We start from the raw sequence: 10,466 nt of genomic DNA on the forward strand, positions 1-10,466 counted from the left end.
GGTAAAGGGAAACATAGTATATAGCTTTGAAAAAGACAAAAAAGTGGACCTGGGGAATTATAGACCAGTCAACTTAACTTCAATATCTGGAAAGATACAGGAACAAATTATCAAATAATCAATTTGTAAGCACCCAGAGGACAATAGGATTATACCCAATAGCCAACATGAATTTCTCAAGAACAAATCATGGCAAACCAATCTAATTTCATTCTTTGATAGGGTTGCTCACGTAGTGGATGGGGGAAAGCCATAGACATGATATATCTTGATTTAAGTAAGGCTTTTGACACAGTCCCACATAACATTATCACAAACAAACTAGGGAAATGTTGTCTGGATAAAAGTACTATAAGGTTGGTGCACAAGTGATTAAAATACCATTCTCAAAGAGTAATTATTAATGCTTCACTGTGAAACTGGGAATTTTATTGTGGTCATTCAGGGGTCTGTCCTGAGTCTGATACTAGTCAATATTTTCATTAATGACATGTGTAACCCTATTGGGGTTTAAAGAGCATGGGCCCTTGTCCTTGTTACCCCCAAAACAGGGTTTGGGGCACCCCAAGTATAACTTACCTATTGTTCTCTTAGTCTGTCTTTCCTAAGGTATGGATCTCCAGCATATACTTGAAGGATACGGATATAGACCTCCGATAAATGATTGACATAAGCAGTATTCTTTTCAAAACAAGATACCTTTTTACTAGTATAATCAAAAATCCCTAATATAGTGATAGTCTAGAAACACAAATAAGACACAAATTCCTTATTGATGTTATAAAAACACAAATCCCTTACAAGATCATTTTAAAACTCAATAACAGACTGTTCAAATCATTCTAAGTGTTTGTGCTCTGTCACAGATGGCCAGTTTGTCACACAGCGCTGATAGTAGTTGGCAACAGTACTTTAAATTTTACATATATAAAACCTTTTTACAAGTAACACACAGTTATATATCTTTATTAACACACACAAACACATACTAACACTAATTCTACACTATTCTATGCTATACTATAATTATAACTGGCAGGCTTACTCTGTCTGTTGGCTTCTGCTACATTTGCTGTTTGCTGCTGCCACCATCAGCAGCTTGTGATCAAATCAGATCAACTTTTACTTCTAGATCTCTCTCTTTCTGCTCCTGACTTCTGACTCTCGACTCCTCTCAATTTCTCTCTTCCCTAACCATCTTCCTTTTATATTGTACTAGCTGTCAGTTCTTTTATACTATCTAGTTTTAGCCTCAGCATTTCATTGGCTATCTGTCCATTCTACTTTATCCTCCAATTTGTTGTCTACCACTTTTGTAACTGTTATCTGTCAATCATTGTTGTTTACCACTTTTGTGACCTTTGTCTACTTGGCTCTCTGTTTACCTCAGAGTTATGATCTGATGACCTTTCCCCTACTTTTGTACTGCACATGCTCAGAAATATCTTGTGACCTGAACCTTCCAGTGGCGGAGTGACTTTTGCTTTCTCAGAATGGAAGCTACAGACACCAAATGGAGTATGAGGAATTTCTCCAGTATCTTCTTGAGCGAGAGGAAGTATTGATTGTTCCAGGAAGAGGAAGTGCTGGTCATTCCAGGGATGTGGAGAGAGGGAAAGTGACAGAGGGTGTGTGCCAGTAGCTACAGCAACAGGGCTACAGCGAGCAGACCCTCATATAGTGAAGCTTATATTAAAATACTTATCAGGTCCTGCCTCAGTCTTCTTTTTTCAAGACTAAACATGCCATGACACCTTTAATGTGTACACATCAAAGCATCTAGGAACATTATCTACAAGGTCAGGTCCAAATAGCTCATGCACACTAACCTGCATGGGACTCAGTCCACGTTCTTCAGAAGGAAAAAGTGTTGATCCAAGCCAGTCTTGCTGGGATTTAAACTCATTTTTCAGAAAGACAGATTGTTCCCTGCCATGGCAAAACCTGTGGGTAGAGGGTGGATAGCCTGAGGTGTGGGGCAGGGAAGACAATTCTGCGAGGTTGCCTTTTTGTCATTTTCCTTGCAAGTCCTCTGTAGGGGATGAGAGCCATGGATTTTGGATCCACCTCACCACCTAAATTGAAGATCCTGGAAATCCACAGGTCCATAGATGCAAGAGCCATCCTGCAGAGACAATAGTCCCTCCATCTGGTTTCACTTAGGAAGATTGCTCCAACAAGAGCTCTGTTTCCATTGTTTGTTTCTCCCGGAAGATGCTTAGCAACAGATGAGGAGAACCAGAAGAACCTAACCAGAAGAAGCTAACAACATTTTGATCTGAATTCATTGGCAGATGCTTTTACAGGCAGAATCCCAGTGGGACTTTGCCTCATTGAGCATCCCCTTATCTGCCCTTCCTCTATGTCCTCAAAACTGTGCACAGCCCCTTCCAAATGAGGGACTCAGAGGGGCATCCATAGGGTGCTGGAGGGGGCAGTCAGTGCCATAGAGGTAGGGCAGGCAGATTAGGAACCATGTGAGTTTGATCCCCAGGCCTCACAGAATATGTCTACATTGCAAATAAACACCTATGACCAGCCCCTGTCAGCTGACTTGTGCTGGTGGGGCTTTGGATGAGGGGCTATACAACTGCAGTGTAGACATTTGGGCTCAGATTGGAGCCCAAGTTCTAGGACCCCATAAGGTGGAAGAATCCCAGAGCCTGGGTTGAATATCTACACTGCAATTTTATAGCTTCATAGCCCAACCCCACCAGTATGAGTCAGCTGACATGGGCCAGTCATGGGTGTTGTCTTGCAATATAGACATACCCAAGGAGTCTGCACATTTGTAAACCTGATGTAAAAGTTACCATTGAGCTAACCTCTCTGGCTATATTTGGAAAAAAGTGAATCACCAAATGTGGCTCATTATCATGCCTCTGATTAAAATCTTCCAGGCCTTCTTGTTTTACAGTAAATGACTAATAATAAAACCAGGCCAAGTCTTTTCTGGATTTGGAAAGGGCAGCAAAGACACAAGCTGGGATTTTCAAAGGAGACGAGAGGAGTTAGGTCCCCGGCCAAACTGGTCCCCAATTCTGAAAAGGATGGTGAAGACCACCAACACCTCATAACCTTGGAGGCATGGGGAGAAAGGCTGTGGAAATCTCCTCTGTGCCACAGTCTGGTTTACTAGTACAAGCCTCATTTGCATTCAAACTTGAATTTCCAAGAGGCTGCCACACAAACTCACGATCCCCATATTGTTGACATCTGATGTTATCCAAAGTGACAAAGTGTTTCCTTCTGCAAGTCAGCTGGGAGATGCCAGCTCCTGGAACAATGTGCCAGCCAACTTTTATATAAAAAAGTATCAGTTCATCATCTGAAATTAAAATGTTCCCTTTCATTGCCATGTATCTTTTTATTCCTTCTGTGTATGCATTGATATTTATGGAATCCATATATAATTTGGTATCAGTATATTTAATCATAATCTGCACATGCACAGTGTTTAGCTGAACATATAAAATGAACTATAATGATTCTAAAATGTTTAATTTAAGAATCTCTGCCTCTGTGCATATGAATCAGAGACCTGTGTTTAATTATTGATAGCAATTAGAGCACAGAAGCAGACAAACAGCATCTGGTGGCAGGAATAATTCCATACCCCAGCCTTTACTCAGAGTCTCCTTTTGGTACCAAAGCCATGCTTCACGGACTGATTCGCTGCACTGTAGAAAATTGGTTTTCTGTTTCTAAACCACCCTCTGAAATCATTCTGCCTTCTTTTGAGCCCTGCTGTCCCTATGGGTTTTGCCCCTCTGGGTTGAGCAGATGTTACAACGGGATAAAGGTGGTAAGACAGTGGTCTGATGTACTCAGATTCCAAATATTATTCCTACATTAGTACTTCTCTGTTTTCATGTATTCACTGTCTTGTGAATACTAAAATTTGAAATAATGCATTGGCATTCAAGCCTGAAGGTCAGGGAATAACCAGAAGGATGCTCTGGGAGACACCAGACACAAACACTTAAGCAGAGCTGGCCAAACATTAAACTAGCATTTGCCAATATTTTCCCACTTTGACGTCAAGAGTTTGGTCCTGCACCCCCTGAAGTCAATGGAAGTGTTGCCACTGACTTCAGTGATTGTAGGAACAGATCTTAAGTTCCATTTGCTGTGATTCATGGGGTCATATTATCGTTTACCAGCAGTAATCAGACAAATGCCAGGGGGTTGTGAAAATGTCATGAATCCAGGAAGTTTCACGTATTTGAGCATGAATGATTATTCATCTGAAAATTAATTCTAGGAGTGATTTATTCATTAGAGCTGGCACGAGGGGAGGGGGGAATTAATAAATATTTTTCAGAAACTTCCCTTCCCCCTCCACCCTGAAAAAAAAAATCTGTTAAGAAATTTCAATCTGCTATGAATGGTTAAAAAAAAGTATGGAAAATTTACCTCTAGTTTTTATTGAGACTTGTTATTTTCCTGCTTAAAATGTTTCAGGGAGCAGAAACAAAGCCTGTAACTTAAGGGAGCAAACATTCAACATGGATAACAAACAGGCAAAAACTGAATCATGAATAGTTCATAGCTTGAGAATGGTCTGTCTGAACTAGTTGATAAACAGGTACAAAAATGAACTTATTATAGGAAAATCAAGATTAATTTGCAAAGGATTTGTGATGCTAGAAAGGAGATAAATGTAGAGGGCTAGTTTGTAACTTACCCCTTTATGACCACAAGGAAAGCAAGGACCACAACCCGGTCTGGAGCTCCTATCACAGACTGGAACCCCGATCCCAGACCTTACCTACTTTGGAAGTCTGGGCAGGAAGATGGGGAGATTAAGCTCTATGAGATTGCTGTTCCCCAAGATAAGCAGGTGGGTGGGGACAAAGCAGAGGACGTTAGGGAATGGGTGAAATCTTGACTCCATTACCTCAAAGTACTGGCAGAGAAAGCTGGCGGGGCACGAGGGGGAAGTAATATGTGCATTGTCCAGGGTGGCAAAATTAGTTCCACCAGGGAGCAAGGGGAGAAGAGAGAAGAGATTGTGATTCAAAGCTTTGTTCTGCTCCTTACTCAGAGGTAAGAACAATGTCTCTGTCTAACCCACAAGGGATATTATTCATGCTGAAACCATAGTCTTTTTCTGAAAAAAAATAAAAATAAAAATACATATATAGAAAAGAGAAATTACGTTTGTATTTGAAGGAGTGGCTGTTTTCCTCCTTCTGATTCACATGAAAAAAAAGCCAAACATTACATAGACCATTTGGAAGAAAAATAGCACAGGCAGGAGGGTCAATTGAAAAGAAGGCATTAACAGCATCAGTATTGCACAGGGTTCTATTCCATTGAGCACTTCTATTCGTTTGACGATTGTTATCGTCATTTTACACATGAGGGGAACTGAGTCACAGAGAGATTAAGAGCGTAATTTTCAGAACAGCTGATCATCCTTAGCTCCAGTTGAAGCTACAGATTCCCAGAGCCTCTGAAAATCAGGCCTTGCCTGAGCTCAAGCAAGAAGTCTTTGGTAGATCTGGGAGTTAAAACTAGATCTCCTGCGTCCCAATCTAGTGCCTTATGCACAAGACAAGCTGTCTTTGTGGAAGAGACAGATCCCACAATTCTTTTCTGCAGGTCTTGCATAATGGAACTACGGAAAGTTCCCCTGATGCACACTACCACACACACACACATGCCCCTTTAGCCTCTAGGCCTTTTGTCGTGTACAGTCACTTAGAAAAATCCTTGCAAACCCAAAATAGCAGGTGCTAAATCAGTCAGCATGGCAAGCAGACTGTTCAAGGAAAATGGAAATAAATTGTTTACAAGGAAAACAGACTATCACCTTTTGTAACCCCAGCATTACCATTTAAATGGTCCTTGACAAGGATCTTATTTTGCTCCATTTTACATTCATGCTTAGCAAACAAATACTGAACATTTATTAAGCAAACCCGCTCTAACAAAAAGCAGTGCAATGACTCCAGGAATGTTATCGCACTCCATGTTCTGGAAGTGATAAATAATTAAACACCTGTTGGCATTTGTGTGTGTGTGTGTGTGTGTTTATGTATGTATATGACTCCATATCTACAGCAGCACAGGGAAACTATCTCCTGCTGCAAGATCCTATTATTCATTTACATTTGGAAACCAAGGGCCCGATCCTTAGTTGTTGTACATTGGATCATGCCATTAAAGTCAGTGGCGCAAGGCTGAATTACACCAGCTGAGGAACTGGTCCCAACCTTTTAGTTACAGCATTTATCCATCACTAGAATAAAAAAACCAACAACAACAGACTGCTTTTTATTCAAGGACCAGAACTAGATCCTTTGTTTTTGTTTTAAATATCTTTTTGTTTTTAATTTTCAAAAATAAATTAGAGGAGGAAAATCCAGCATGGTAGAATTCAAGGTAGCAAATGCAATCAGATTTTGTATTATGCAGGAATACAAAGTAAATCCTCGTGACTATATATTGTAGATAAACATTAGGAGAAACATTTTCAAAAGCCCCTACGTGACCTAGAACCCTATGTCTCATTGAAGGTCAATGGGACATAGGCTCCAAAGATGCTTGTGTACGTTTGAAAACTGTATCCTACTGGACTAATGCTTGATTATCCCCTCAATTATGCACAACGGATAAAATTTACCCCAAACAATAATTACTCCCTTTCTTGAGGGAGTGAATTGGGAACTAAGTGGTTCATAGGTCTTTGTGCTTGCCCTCAGCACTGGGGTGAATTTCACCCTACAAATGTCAGAGGGGTAGCCGTGTTAGTCTGGTTCTGTAGAAGCAGCAAAGAATCCTGTGGCACCTTATAGACTAACAGGGTATTCACCCACGAAAGCTCATGCTGCAAAACTTCTGTTAGTCTATAAGGTGCCACAGGATTCTTTGCTACCCTACAAATGAGAACCACACCTTTGATTATCCGGAAAACACAGGTGAAACTGAATCAATTTGGATAATCAAGGTTTTTGCTATTTGCATCAGTTTCCAGCTATTATAGGGAGTATTGGATAACTGGGGTTTTGATAATCCCTGATTTCATGATTGAAGGTGATGTAAATGAGAGAGACAGGATTAATTGCTCTGCCATTAAAGTTATACAAAACTCAGCATTCTGACGTCCAGGCTACAGCATGCATTACAGGGGTGTGCACTATTCCAATATGCATGGGGAAAGAGGGATAGAAATGCATGCATTTTTCAAATGGATAACACTTGTTAAAAGGAACCCATTATGCTTGCTGTCCCATTGGATTAGTCAAACAAATACAAGTTTTAGAGGGAGATTTAATTAAAGCCAGTCTGGGGCCACTTAATTTATGCTCAACCTGGACACCATTCATAGCCTCTACATCAGTGAAGGATGACTATTTTTTTTCTCCCCACACTCCTCAAACAGAAAACTAAATAAAATCTGATAGACTGTAGTATTATTCAAGGTCACCAGATAGCACTATTGCTGTTAATTCTGTGGAGTCTGTTGAACTTTATGAACAGGCAGTTAGATCTTGGAGAAATTCTTACTGACATTTCTGCAATTTTGTAATTTTTATTTATTTTAGAAGCAGTCGATACCATCAGTAAAGTCTGTTCTGTCTGAGCCTCTCTTTGACAGGATCATTTAGTAGGTGAAGAACTGCTGCCAATAGGTTACACCCATGGAGAGCAAATAAAATCATTGCATAGTGTGGAAACATGACATTATCAGAAGGTAAGTGGAAAAGCAACCTAAGAAGAACAAAACCATGGAGTATGATGGAGTTCAACTGTCCAGAAAGAAATGGAAAACATGAGCTCTCCTTAGGAGTGGAAGAATTCAAGCTGCTTTCGGAGCTCCCTTTCAGGGGTATTCTGAGTGAGAAGGGAAAATGTTGCTATGTTCTAATCTGGGTTGGAGGAACAGGTAGAGACATTTATAATGCTCAGATAGATTTGTGGTCTCAGCTAATGGGGAAAAAAGGTGTTACAGTAGACCTGTTTCTTCAAAACATAACCTGATGTTTGCATGCTACACTGTAATTAAAAAACCTGTGCCACCAATATCAGAGCCCAAATCAGCTGGCTTAGGTTCGCAAGACTAGGGCCGAGAGGCTAAAAATAGCACGTTAGACAGTGCAGCCTCTTTCCTCTCATGGCCTCACAGCATAGGCTCCAGCCCGAGCCTGAATGACTACACTGCAATTTTATAGCCCCACAGCCCAAGCCCCATGAGCCCAAATCATTTGACGAGGCCAGCCTCAGCCAAGCTGTGGGTCTCTTACTCCAGTATAGACATACCCCTTAAGGCCAGTGTTATACAGGAAATCAGACTGGAACATCTCAGTGGTCCCTTCTGGCCTTGGAATCTATCAATAACAGGCCCAATGATCCCATAGAATGGTTTGTGACAGAGGTAGAGCTTCAGACTAAGAACTATGCAGTGCATGGCGGGGGGTAGTCGTAATCTTTAGGGTATGGTCTCCCATATGCATGCTTTTTCACATAAATAGTAACACATAGCGCTTTACACCCATAGATCGCCAAGCACTTTACAGACAAGGTATCAATATCAGCATTTTACATATGGGGAAACTGAGGCACAGAGAAAGGAAGTGACTAATCCAAAGTGACACAGCAAAGAAGCAGCAGAGTGGGGCACTGAAGCCAGCTCTTCTGAGTCCCAAGCCAGTGGCCTATCTATTAGGTCACACTACACTGGGATGGCAGAATCCCATCAGGGTTGCAACAATTTAATGTTCACACTGACGGCCCATATTAAACAATTGCATGAAGTTTCTCATACAGAATATAACTGTTCTACAATGTTGTAATAACACAACAGCATGCAGTTCATACAACTTCGTTAGTGGGCTTTCAATTCCACTAAGTTTCAAGTATTCAAAGAGCTTCACACTGTAGAAATATAATGTATTAGGCATCTTAACATACAGAATACATCTTAAAAGACAGTTATTGGCAATTTCATATTGTTGATAATGCTAGCACTTTTCTGAATCAGATAACAACAAAGATCTTTACTATTGTGCTTTATATATTCTTATTCGTCTGTAGTGTCAGATAGTCCAATCTCATCCATATTTAACAACTATAGGATTTACTGAATATGGTATGTAAATGGAAAAAATAGAATTTAAGAGCAAATTAATGGTAGACAAAATTCTTTAAAAATAAATCCGTTTAGTATTAATGATGATTTACAGAGACTATGCAGAGGGTGAAAATCACCCCACACAGAGAGCTACACAAGAATATGGAACATTTAGGTGATGTATATAGAGCAGAAGTGCAGACTGATGTGCAGAATGCCCTTGAATCCATGCCTTGACTAGCTGTTGCTTCAGCTCTAGAACAAATCCTTCCAAATCTGCTGTGATTAATAAACGTAATGTGCCAGGCTGCACTCGTTAATAACAAAAGTGATATAGTACTTGTTGAACACTTATCTTACCCGTGGTGGACGTGAAGAACAACTGATCACCATCCTGTGTATAACAATTGTCTACAGATTTGAATCAGTGCTATAAAATGCACACACAGTGCAATTCTTCCCACATGCTCTTATGGAACCTTCAGTTTAATCTACTGGCTAGAGGAGGGGACTAGGAGCCAGATGTGTTAATCCTCAACTCTAGGAAGAAGTTGCTCCTAAGTTTTTTCAGTTACTGTAGTGGCACAATATGGAGCTGTCGTGGGCAGCCACAGGAGCAGAACAGCAGGTCACAGAGCAGCAAGAAAACCATTGAAACTACACGTCTCAGAGACAATGACAGTGGAGACATTCACCTCTGACACAAGTCTGGAGACTTCTCCTAACATGCAGTTACTCTGCTCCAAGACCCATAGAATATTGATTGCACTCTACTGAGTATGCTCGTTTGCCTGAGTGTCCTCGTTCTATTAAATATGCTTGCTCAAGGCTGAGCTGTGATGTATTTGCCATGTCCCTTTTCCCACAGTTCAACAGTACCTTTGGACTAGCCTTCTGTACTGGGGTGAATTTCATCCAAAATGAAGGTATAAGATATTGGATCCAATCCTCAACTGGTGTATTTCACTGAAGTAACTATGCTGAATTGCACCAGTTCAGTATCTGGCCCATGATCAGTGTCAGGCCTTTAGAATTAGTAACATCTTAGTGACCTAGATCTGAGCGAGACCCCATGTGGCACATGAAGATGGTGCTCAAGCCATTGAAACAGCAAGGCGCTGCTGTTCATCATGAGCAAATGTGAAAGGCACGTCTGCAAGATCTTACCCCCGCTGCTCTGGTAATGTGACAATGGTTGTTAGCGGGATACAGGGATTGTTCTTGGCAGCTGGCAGCACAGGAGGTGGTAAGCTAAATATTACATTCCACGTCGCCAGCAAACGTCTTCATAGAACCACACCATTCTGAGACCACAATGGGCAACAACAGAGCTATAAAACTGCTTACATTTGATTATCCAAAAGATATACTGTGTATACTAAATGAG

The sequence above is a fragment of the Mauremys mutica genome, chromosome 6, assembly GCF_020497125.1.
Source record: "Mauremys mutica isolate MM-2020 ecotype Southern chromosome 6, ASM2049712v1, whole genome shotgun sequence".
NCBI classification, from domain to species: Eukaryota; Metazoa; Chordata; order Testudines; family Geoemydidae; genus Mauremys; species Mauremys mutica.